This window comes from Dermacentor andersoni, chromosome 6, assembly GCF_023375885.2.
Source record: "Dermacentor andersoni chromosome 6, qqDerAnde1_hic_scaffold, whole genome shotgun sequence".
Taxonomy (NCBI): domain Eukaryota; kingdom Metazoa; phylum Arthropoda; class Arachnida; order Ixodida; family Ixodidae; genus Dermacentor; species Dermacentor andersoni.
This window is the reverse complement of record NC_092819.1, coordinates 58690117-58700681: the sequence shown is the minus strand read 5'-3', so window position 1 is coordinate 58700681 and position 10565 is coordinate 58690117. Positions and strand designations below refer to the sequence as shown.

Genomic DNA, 10565 nt, shown 5'->3' with positions numbered 1-10565 from the left:
GGCACTTTCTTTCCCCTTCCCTCTTCCCCAGTGCAGGTTAGCAGACTAGAGCGCTCTAGCTGAGGTCGACTTCTCTGTCTTTCGCACCAATAAAATCCCTCTCTCACACGTCTCGAACACGTTGTTGGCACACGTTCCGGCTATCGTATAGACCTTTTCATCGGGCGCGGAGGATAGGGCGCGCGGAGAGCCTTTCCTCCTCTCTGGCTTGGGCGATCCGGCGCGGCGCTGCTTGAAAGTATTGCTGTCGCGTGCTGCGGAACGATTTCGAGATGTTTTAGATCTTACTTTGTGAAATTTACGCCATGTTCGTTCATATAAGGTCGTCAGGGAAGCCTTTCGGTGCATCGGTAACTACTGTAGGCAGAAATATGTCTTGGGGGTGCAAAAATGTGCCGCGCACAATCAGCCGCGGTGCGCGTATGTGTTGTTTACTATTTTGCTTATATCGATTTTCATTCAATAAAAAAAACCGGCGTCTCTGTATTACCAGCATTAAATGGTAAATCAGCTCACTGTCTGATCGATTGGCGTAGGGAGTAAAACATAAAACATAAGAGCGCATGCTCGTGCACGGCCAACCTCAGAAGGCAACCACGAAACATCTGAGCGGCAGGCGCTATCAAATATTTGTGATACACTGGCATCGTTCTCACGCATCTCAAGTCTAGTATGCTTGAAATTACCATATGTCTACGCTAGCCTTGCTGCATGAAGCGCATGGCGCTGCTCAACACAGCGATCACTGCGCTTGGTGAGCCAGCACGATACATATATAAGCTGTGTGCTTCGGCATTGCCTCTTTGGCCTGTATACAGCCATAATATATGAGAGGGTTCGCACAAAAAGAATGCGATGGCTATTTTTGAGCGCAAGATTTCCGTAATACGTGTGAGTGTGTCGTAGAGAACTGAACGAACACAACCAGAAAAAAAAATTCTGTTATCATCCTCTTTCTCTAAAAAGCATCAGAAAACGGGCTAACGTCGCTCAACGTTTATAAATATATAACCGCTGATGCCGTATGCTTGGACCATGCGCTGTAGCGAACAAAGATATCTGTAATCCAGCACCTACTACTGCTTAGGACACTCGCGCAGTTCATAAACCGTCGCTTTGCTGGACAAGCTTAATTCAGACTGTAAGGTATGCTGCTATTAATAGCCAAAACTATTTTATTCGTGGGTGGAAACCTCATCCATCCAACCAAGTAGTCACGCAATGTAACCTGCAGCGAACATTTTCAACGCTTGTCAAAGTATAACAGCACAGCTCCTATCGTAGCAGAACGGTACCCATGTGCACGCTGTTACGATCGTCGCGTATGTTTCATGGCTCCTAAACCGCAGCTTAGAAATAGGGGATAATATTGCAATAGGTCGCATTAGTGATAGGAACATTCGGAAATACACAAATGATCCCCGAGGCTGATTGTAGGCTCAAATATGCGCGCACACATCGCGCTGCGTGTTCCATCCACCTCAACGCCAGCAGAAATTCCGGCCATGACGCATTAAACCACTTCAGCGCGTCTCACAGAACCGTTTACTACGTAGAAGATGCACGTCATACTAAACATACCACACGGCCGCGAAAACAAACGCCAAAACCTACCGCCGAGCGTATACCTGCCGTGCAAAAGACCGCTTTCACCCAAGCCAGTATGGCGCTGCTCATAGGCGGCGCCACTGCGTTCACAATATGGCGGCGCCTACGAAAAAACGGTCTATACTGGGAAGAGACTGAGACTTTCTACCGATTTTCCCACGTAACTTGAGCCGAAGTTTGAAAATATGCAAGAGCCACGTGGCTGGACAGAATCAACGTAATGTTGTTGGTCGTCGCTTGGAGATAGTCAGGCTATTCTTAGCATACCATTTAATTACACAATTAGTCTTAATTAATAAACCTCTAGAATATTATAGTTAGTTGAAAAGTGTCAATGAGAAAATTGTAGCGCGCTATAGGAAGAGCTTCCGATTCAGATTTGTATTGCTCAATACACTGTACATAAAAGCGTTTTTCCAAGCATGAGAGCTCGCAAATGATCTCGCGAATACACGCAAGTGCCGCGAGCGGCCAGCCACGCGACAAATTTTTGGGTACTCGCGGGCTTCCTTCTTCGTCCTATTGCGCTGGCCCTTCAAGATGTTCAACCAGTACCAACTCGCCCAAATGTCGATCATTCCTTCATGCTCGGAAAAACACTTTTATGTAGCACGTGTTGAGCAACATAAAGCTGGATCGGGAGTTTTTCATGCCACTCTAGAATTGTTTCATTTACATTTTCATCCAATTATACTATACGATAACTTGATTAATTAATTAAAACTAAATTAGTAAAGGTGGAATGCAGAAAGTGGTCGAGTATCTCCAAGCGACGGCCAACAACATCACCTTTGTTCTGTGCAGCTATGTGGCACTTGCATATTTTTAAAGTTTGGCTCAAGTTACGTGGGACAACCGTTATATATGATAGGGCTTTTGAATTAGTTGCAACGGCCACTTAGGGTTTTCTCTGACGCCAGAGTGTGTGTGTGCGTGTGCGCGCGCGCGTGTGTTTTTCATCTGATAGACTTTAAAGCAATCTCATGTCGCGAGAATGCGGCAGCGTGGTGGTGACGTAGTGGCTGCGTTATATTACAAAGTGGCTACAGAAGTACTTGAAAAAGCGTAACACCACACCAAGGCATCTTCTGCATCTTTCTAACGGTCACTTTCCGTTACCCTTGTCTCACTTTTAAACTCAAGGTATCATAAGCGCGCCTGCGCCAATTTCCACTTACTGAAGAGACGTACACACCTGCTTCCACACTTAGAGGCACCTTGAATACTCTTTGTTGTTGCAGGATCGAATCCCGACCACGGCAGCCGCATTTCGATGGAGGCGAATCGCGAAAACACCCGTGTATACTTACATTTGGGTGCACGTTAAAGAGCCCGAGGTGGTCAAAATTTCCGGAGTCCTCCGCTACGGCGTGCCTCATAATCAGAAGGCGGTTTTGGCACGTAATACCCCATAATTAAAAAAAATTACTCTTTGTTGCATACATCTTTGACGTTATCTGTATAGAGTTCATACACAGTGTTTAAATAGCTAGAGGTCGCTTCCGTGGCGGAGATGACGTTAACGACACGTTGTTGAAAAACAGCTGACGAAGAGGGGCATTCTATCCATCAGTTTACATGGGTTGAAAATTCGCAATGGCGCATTTGCCGCCTGCGGCGCACCTTTGGCGTTATAAAAGGGTGACAGCGAAGTACGCCTGTAGTTTGGAAGTGGTTTATACAATGGACACGATTGCGCTACAATCAGCGTTCCAGACATTGTGTACTATCGTCCCGCGTCGCCTTCTGCTATAGCGATCGTGTGACGCAGTGCCAACGGTCTAAAAGCGCATCCGGCAGATACTACTTCCCTCACATGATGTCCCTGCAAGGGAGTGTGAAAATGCGTATCGTGTGATGGCGGTCGCCCGCATTTAATAAACACGCGCGTGCACACACACATACACACGAACACACGCAACTGAAAGAAGGTCCCTCGAGTTCTTTACGACTGCCCTCGCGACCACGTATATGCATAGCGTTGCGAGGTTGTTACGCATCGCGCTGTGTACGGACGAGCTGCGGATGCGACCCGAGGACGACATAATATTACGGATAGAAAGCAAACGAGTTGGAAAGGATCGAGAGAGAGAGAGAGAGAGAGAGAGAGAGCCGTTCACAACGTGCGTCCTCGACTCTGCCGCGCAGCAGCCAGCAGCAACAGCAAGCAGCTGTGTACAGCAAAGGCGCAGAGAGAGGAGGGGGGGGGGGGGGGGGGGGGCTGCCGGCGCGCATGGCCATGAACGCGTTCACACAACCACGGACGAGCGGCCGACCGACCGGCAGCCGGTCGGCTTTATATGTGTGTGCGACGGCTGCGACGCGTTTGCTCGGTGGCGGCGCGCGCAGTTTGCGTTTGCCCAGTTTGCGTTTGCCCGCACACCGTGAAACCGTGGCGAAGATTCTCTTTCGCCTTCACACGTTGCTCCCACTGCTCCACTGCCTTCCACATCCTTTTCTACCCCCCTTTCCCCTCCTCCTCCCTTCTTTCATCTTTCGTCTCCTCGGTTCCAGCAGCGAGCAGTCGCGAGGTGCGCTGTGTGCGTGTGTGTGTGTGTATGTGAACTCATGCGCGCGGGCACGTGGCGCGAGCCCTGGGAGATCCCTATGCAAATTTGCGCAGCGGCTGGGAAAGAAAAGAAAGAAAGAGGAACAAATAAAGGAGGATGGAGCAACGGATGCAAAGCGGCGGGCTTTCGGATGTGCAGCAAGCGACCAAGTAAGCAGACAGGCAAGCAAGCAGCCAGGCAGGGCTGTCTCTCTTTCTTTTTTGTTTTCCCCCACTCTCTCGCGCACTCCAACGTCAACGAAGAAGGAGCTATCCGCGCGCAGAACGTACGGGGATGCTCTTGGGCATACACGTCGCGCTGTGGGCGACGTCGTTCATTACTCCGGCTCACGAAAAAAAAAAGAAAAAGAAAGAAGGAAAATAGAAAAGAGAAGGAAAGAAAGCGTGCAGCAATCCTGGAAGCTGGAGCTGCGCCACCTCCAGAGTCGGGACAAAACAAACCCCGCATTCAAAAAAAAAAAAAAAAAAAAGAGGAAAGTGATGTCAGAGAAGATGGACGCTAACAGCGACGTTGGTCATATAGTTAGTGAAGGTGGCCGGCCAATGGCAAACAGCTCTTGCAAGCGAAAAGCTTTGTTAAGTTGGCCCCGGCACAGTCATGCATGGGCCAAATCGGAGCGGCGACAGCTTGTCACTTCCTATGAGCTGAGCCCAACCAAGATGGCGGAAGATGCGATGCTGGTGATGGCGCTGAGTCATCGCAGTCAACGAAACAAAGCCATTACGTTTCCTAAGGAGGTGCAGATCACGATAAATCGTCCAGACTCCCCTGAGCCAGTACTTTTTGCCGTATTCAAATACTTGAACGTCGTTGCGCGCCGAACAATTGGAAAACCTGACACTCGCTTTACAAGGGCTGGGAAATTATAGAAATGGTAGGTTTCTGTAAACTTCAGTAGGCTCTAATCTTGACCTGGCACAGTGGCTTAACAATATAGCAGTTTTTTTTTCTCGCTCTCTGGATAAGGAGCCTTGCAAAGGTTCGATTCGCACTTCTGGTGTAGACTACGACTTGAAGCGGGATTATATACGATGCCGTTTATATTATGCAGGTGGTCAACGTTAAACAGAAGGCCCCCACCCTGTATAATGTATCTCGTAGCTCTGGAATGTATAACTTTGGAACGTGAGACACCATCGATGTATGGACCAATCAATCTATAACACAAGCAATGAATCATTAATCAATCACACAGATTGAAAAGCGTTAAATTATTTCAATGAGCACTTGCATACTTCTTTTTACACTGCAAAAAGAAAAACACGGACGGACGGGTGGACGGACGGACGTGAACATAGAGACGAATGGACGGAAACATTCAAGGGAAAGAAAGAAAGAAAGAAAGAAAGAAAGAAAGAAAGAAAGAAAGAAAGAAAGAAAGAAAGAAAGAAAGAAAGAAAGAAAGAAAATTAACTCGCCATCCCGGCCCTGCGAAAGTGGATGTCCCAGCGAAGCTGTTGAAATCCACCACTATACAACTGCTGAAGGGAGTATGCAATGCTTTATGGCTTTAGAGTAATGGCAGTAATGCTATTTTAGAGTTACGGGTAGTAATGGGAGTAATGGATAACTTTGAAAGCACGTCTCCCCCCATAGCGCTGCTGCAACAACATTGAAATCAGTTGCTAGGCTGCTTATTTTATGAAGGAAAAGCTAGGAACGTCACACCCCACGTTGCAAGCTGCCGTCGCCGCGGCAGCTTGCCCAACAGTAATTTTTAGCGAGAAACGTACTCAGGGAGTGCTACGTACTTCGCAATGTTATCAGGAGCGCCTTATCATCAATTATGTGGCTCGGATGCTTGTTCTGTCCTTATTCTTTATTAAGAGTACGCTGTTTTGTATGCTGTACGCGTGGTCGCAAAGAATGTATGCACTGTTCGCTTCACTTTGCTGAGTGCCTTTGCCTCAAGGGGGTATGATCCACTAGTCTGCCCTGTATTGCCGCCGGGATAGGCCCACCATTGTTTTCTGTCGACGTTATGCGCCACGGAGAAATGCCGGGATCCTAGCCATACAGACAGCTTCGGGAAGTTATACGGGAAGTTATACATATTGGGTATCGTAAAATAATAGTAATAAAATATCTGTCATTATAAGCAACACAAATGGCATTCGTCGCATGCTGTAGCTGCATGCCGCCAGAAGAAAACATAAGTATATATGCCAGTCCGCGGCACAGTTGTCCGTATACTCGCGGCAATCGTCTCATGTTCAGGACAATCTGGCGGGCTTCGTCCCCGGCCAATGAGCAAACGCTGTTATAGCAATGACTAGTTTCGTGAACACGGCAGCGAGTTCACGCACGCTTTTGTTCAAAAGAACTGTTTGGCAGCGGAGGGCCACACCAGCTAATAATGTGTTCGACGTCCTGATTGGCCAGGACTTGTCTTTACGAGCCGCTACGTCGGTACACACTGCTTCGTGGGTACGGGGCCTGGGCCTGAATTATAAACGAAACACTTCGAACGATCAAGTATATGCAGTTGGCAAGGATAGTCACAGGCCAATAATATGACAAAATACTAAACAGCTAGCAGCGTGCGCAAGTGCTCGCAAAGACCGTATGTGTGTGAATAAACAGCGTTTTCTTCATTGCGCGCTCTCTGTGCGTTGTTGGATTGCGTATACGTAGATGGTTCTCATGATGTAAATGCTCGTGACGGAATGTTTTCACTCGATTCAGTTCTTTAATTATCGTCCACCATTTACAACCGGCCGATGCCGTTGGTAAGTAGGCCGGAGCGCCACTCTGAGCACACGACGTAGTGCGAGGAGACATAGCATTGGAATATTATACAGTTAGGTACATTATCCCGCCCCGATGAATACAGGGCCGGCATAACGCACGGTAATTCAAGCTCTCACTCGATTTTATTCATTTCTTACTATCCACTGCTTACGAACGGCTGATTCTGCATGATAAGGAAGGCCTGGCGCCGCTCCGACGTAGCGCGAAAAAGGAATAGCATTTGGAGGGACTGGTCACATTATCGCGGCCCAGATTAATGTAGGGTCAGTACAAAATATAGCGATTCCTTTCACCTGATTCCATTCCTTTCGCATCACCCACCACTCAAGGCAGGTGATTTGACAACCTAGACGGAATGCCTCTCGGTTTGAGCGCGAAAAGGACGAAAAAACAAACGAATTGGAATAGAATCGTTAAATTACACCGGCATAGCTCGATACAGCTTTCCGCAGCACTGCACGCATTTCCCATTTCCTCTTTCCAACCCCGCCGTTCTCGTTCTATACGGGCTGTCCGTCGTCGTTACAGCTGCAGCGGGCCCTGCTGCTGCTGCTGCGCCTCCATGAGAACGCGCGCAAAGGGGCTGCCTGCCTCCCTCCGGCGTCTTCATGAATCAATTGCCGCCTCGAGCGCTGTTGGACAGCAGGACTCTTCCCCCTCCCCCCCTCCCCCGAGGGACCGGACGCGAGGCAACCGCTTCCGCTGAGAAAGCCCGCGGGCGGCGCTTCGAGCGCCCACCTTTCACGGTAAGCATTTGGAGACAGTAGAGCTGGAGATAAACGATTAAAAAAAAAAACAACCTATTTTTATTGAATTTATTTCTGACGAAGCTTCCAATGTTTCTCATTGCCGGAATATACCACAAAGGTGGATGCATGCATGGACAGTCGTTGCTACATGGAGGACTCGCGGCAAATAAATAAATAAATAAATAAATAAATAAATAAATAAATAAATAAATAACCGTCGACAGATGGATCTAACTGAACATTCACCAAATTTTCGTAAGTGCAGCACCGTATTAAGTGCATTCTTCTGTAAGGCATATTATATCTTGAACTTATCGCATGTTTCACGCACGACTGTATCATCTGTACTGTCTACCGTTTCAGAGAGCTACTAATCGACTGTTTCACTGATGAATGTCTGATATACATAAATTATTCGAGATAGCTACGGCCTAGTAAATTTTGCTAAACATGTACTAGATTGTATACTAACTGAGCCAAATAGTGAACATGGCAAGTTTCGAGAGCTCTTCCTACGCCACACAAATGTCCCCCCCCCCCCCCCCCAACCCCCCCATCCCCCCCCCCCAAAAAAAATAAAAGGTATCCATGATGTACCATGGTCGTACTGGCGCTTAAGTTCCGGCGCTTAATATTAAATATTTCACATTCCATGGTAATAATCGACCTATTACCTCAAAACTAACGAAAAAAGAGCTTTCAAGGTGTACTTTATCGGTTTAAGCTTACACAAATAGTTTCCAGCGGAACGTATTACACGGATAGTAATGGACGACGACATACGCTGGACATACGACATACCACATACGACATGCCGGCGCGTATCGTCGTCCATTTTCGTACGCGTTCTGCTGGAAACCATTTGTGCAATGTATACAACCCACGAGCTCAGGAACACACTATTCTGAAGTTTAAACTGAGTTTGTGGTTCTCTTAATAGTCCCTTCAAGGCATCCGTACAAGGTACCGATGTGTGTCTGCGACGGATGAAGAAGCGCTTTTTTTTTCTTCTTCCAAACAGGCCCTAGATTTACGCCAGTCGAGCGAGCTGTTCGAAATTTATGTGTTTTCGATGAATTTCACTTTTTTGCTGCACGGTCCTTGTTTCGTCACCTCGGACGTTGTATCGTCTGTCAGGCCTCCCTTCCGGCGATCGCCTTAACATTTCTTCTCCATGGTGAATTCGCTCAGCTGTTCTAAACGATTCACATTGCTGTGTTCTGTGTACCTCTCTCTCTTGGACTTTCTCTTCTTTTAATCTTTCCGTCCCCCTTTCCCTTTGCCCAGTGTAGGGTAGCCAACCGGGCTTAGTCCTGGTTAACCTCCCTACCTTTCATTTATCATTTTCTCTCTCTCTCTCTCTCTCTCTCTTGCGTCGTGACTTGGCCCAACTGTTTGGCCACGGCGAGGTTCATAATATACGCCTTATTGAGGCGGGCAAGTTAGAACTCTCGATATCTCTCATTTCGTATCGTGTTCCTGCTATAAGACATACGGCCATCCGCTGCACTATACCGCATAGTAACACTGCAGCCCCCAGTTAGCTACCCTGCAATGTACACCTGTTTTATTCTCACTTGCGTAAGAAATCAAACAAAGCATTGCTATGGGGTGTTTAGACCGATATGTAGTTATAGCTTTAAATTAATTAAATTAAATTACGGGGCATTACGCGCCAAAACCACGATATGATTATGAGGCACGCTGTAGTTGGGGACTCCGGATTAGTTTTGACCATCTGGGGTTCTTTAACGTGCACCTAAATCTAACTACACGGTTGTTCTTGCATTTCACCCCCATCGAAATGCGGCCGCGGTGGCCGCGGGATGTGATCCCGGGACCTCGTCCTTAGCATATAGTTATGGTTTTTATGTAATAGTGAGGTGTGCTTGTATGTGCAGCACGATACAGAGAACACACTGCCGAAGTACAGACTGTCTTCAACGTATACGGTGTTTCTATGTCTTTTTGAAGAAAAGAAAACGTGACATAAATAATAAGTACAAGCGCAGTGTTTGGATAGACGGAGCACCGACAAAACGGCTACAGTTGTTCCTTCCTATAACACGAGCTCAGGTGCGACGATCGTATCCTGGCTGACGGCACCCTGCTTTGCAAGCGTACGCCTTTGTACCCTGGCCCCTAACTTACAGCTTCGTATCCCGTCCGGCAGATATTAGGCTTTCGAAGCTTGCGCCCCTTCATACGCAATGCCTCCCGACTTCAAGTGTGCCAGAGAGCTGGAAGAATACCAACACTATAATAGTACATAACAAGAGAAACGCCAAGAATTGAAGAGTTTTAGGCCCATTTGCTTGCTTTTAGCATTGTATAAAATATCCACCAAGATAATTTCCAATAGCATCAGGGCAGCACTTGACTCCATTCAACTAAGAGAACAGGCTGGCTTCAGGAAGGGATATTCTACAATGGATCTCGTCCACGTCATCAATCACGTAATCGAGAAATCGTCGGAGTACAATCGACATCTCCATATGGCTTTCATAGCTTATGAAAATGCATTTGATTCAATGGAGATACAAGCTGTCATGGAGGCACAACTTAATCAAGGAGTACAGGAGGCACACGTAGATATATGGAAATATCTACAGAGATTCCACAGCTACCTTGCTTCTCCACAAAAGAAGGAGAAAATTACCTATCAAGACAGGGGTCAGGGAAGGAGGCAAAATCTCTCCAGTACTATTCCCAGCATGCTTAGAAGCATTCAAGCTATTATGCTCCGAAGACTAAGGAGTGAGGATCAACGATGAGTACTTCAACAACCTTCGGTTTGCAAATGATAATGTCCTGTTCAGCAACACTGATGAACTGCAACAAGTGATTAAGAATCTTAAACGAGAAAGTGTTGGAATGAGGTTGAAGA

The 10565-nt window shown here is 47.2% G+C and overlaps 1 long non-coding RNA gene across 1 annotated transcript in view; it reads left to right on the top strand.

The window, feature by feature from the left end:
* Positions 1 to 3827: 3827 nt before the first annotated feature.
* LOC140218744 (uncharacterized) overlaps positions 3828 to 10565 on the top strand; it is a 72257-nt gene continuing 65519 nt past the window's right edge. Inside the window, exons 1-2 of the long non-coding RNA XR_011894918.1 lie at positions 3828 to 4327; positions 7458 to 7675. This is a non-coding gene — a long non-coding RNA (uncharacterized lncRNA). The remainder of the gene's footprint in view (positions 4328 to 7457; positions 7676 to 10565) is intronic.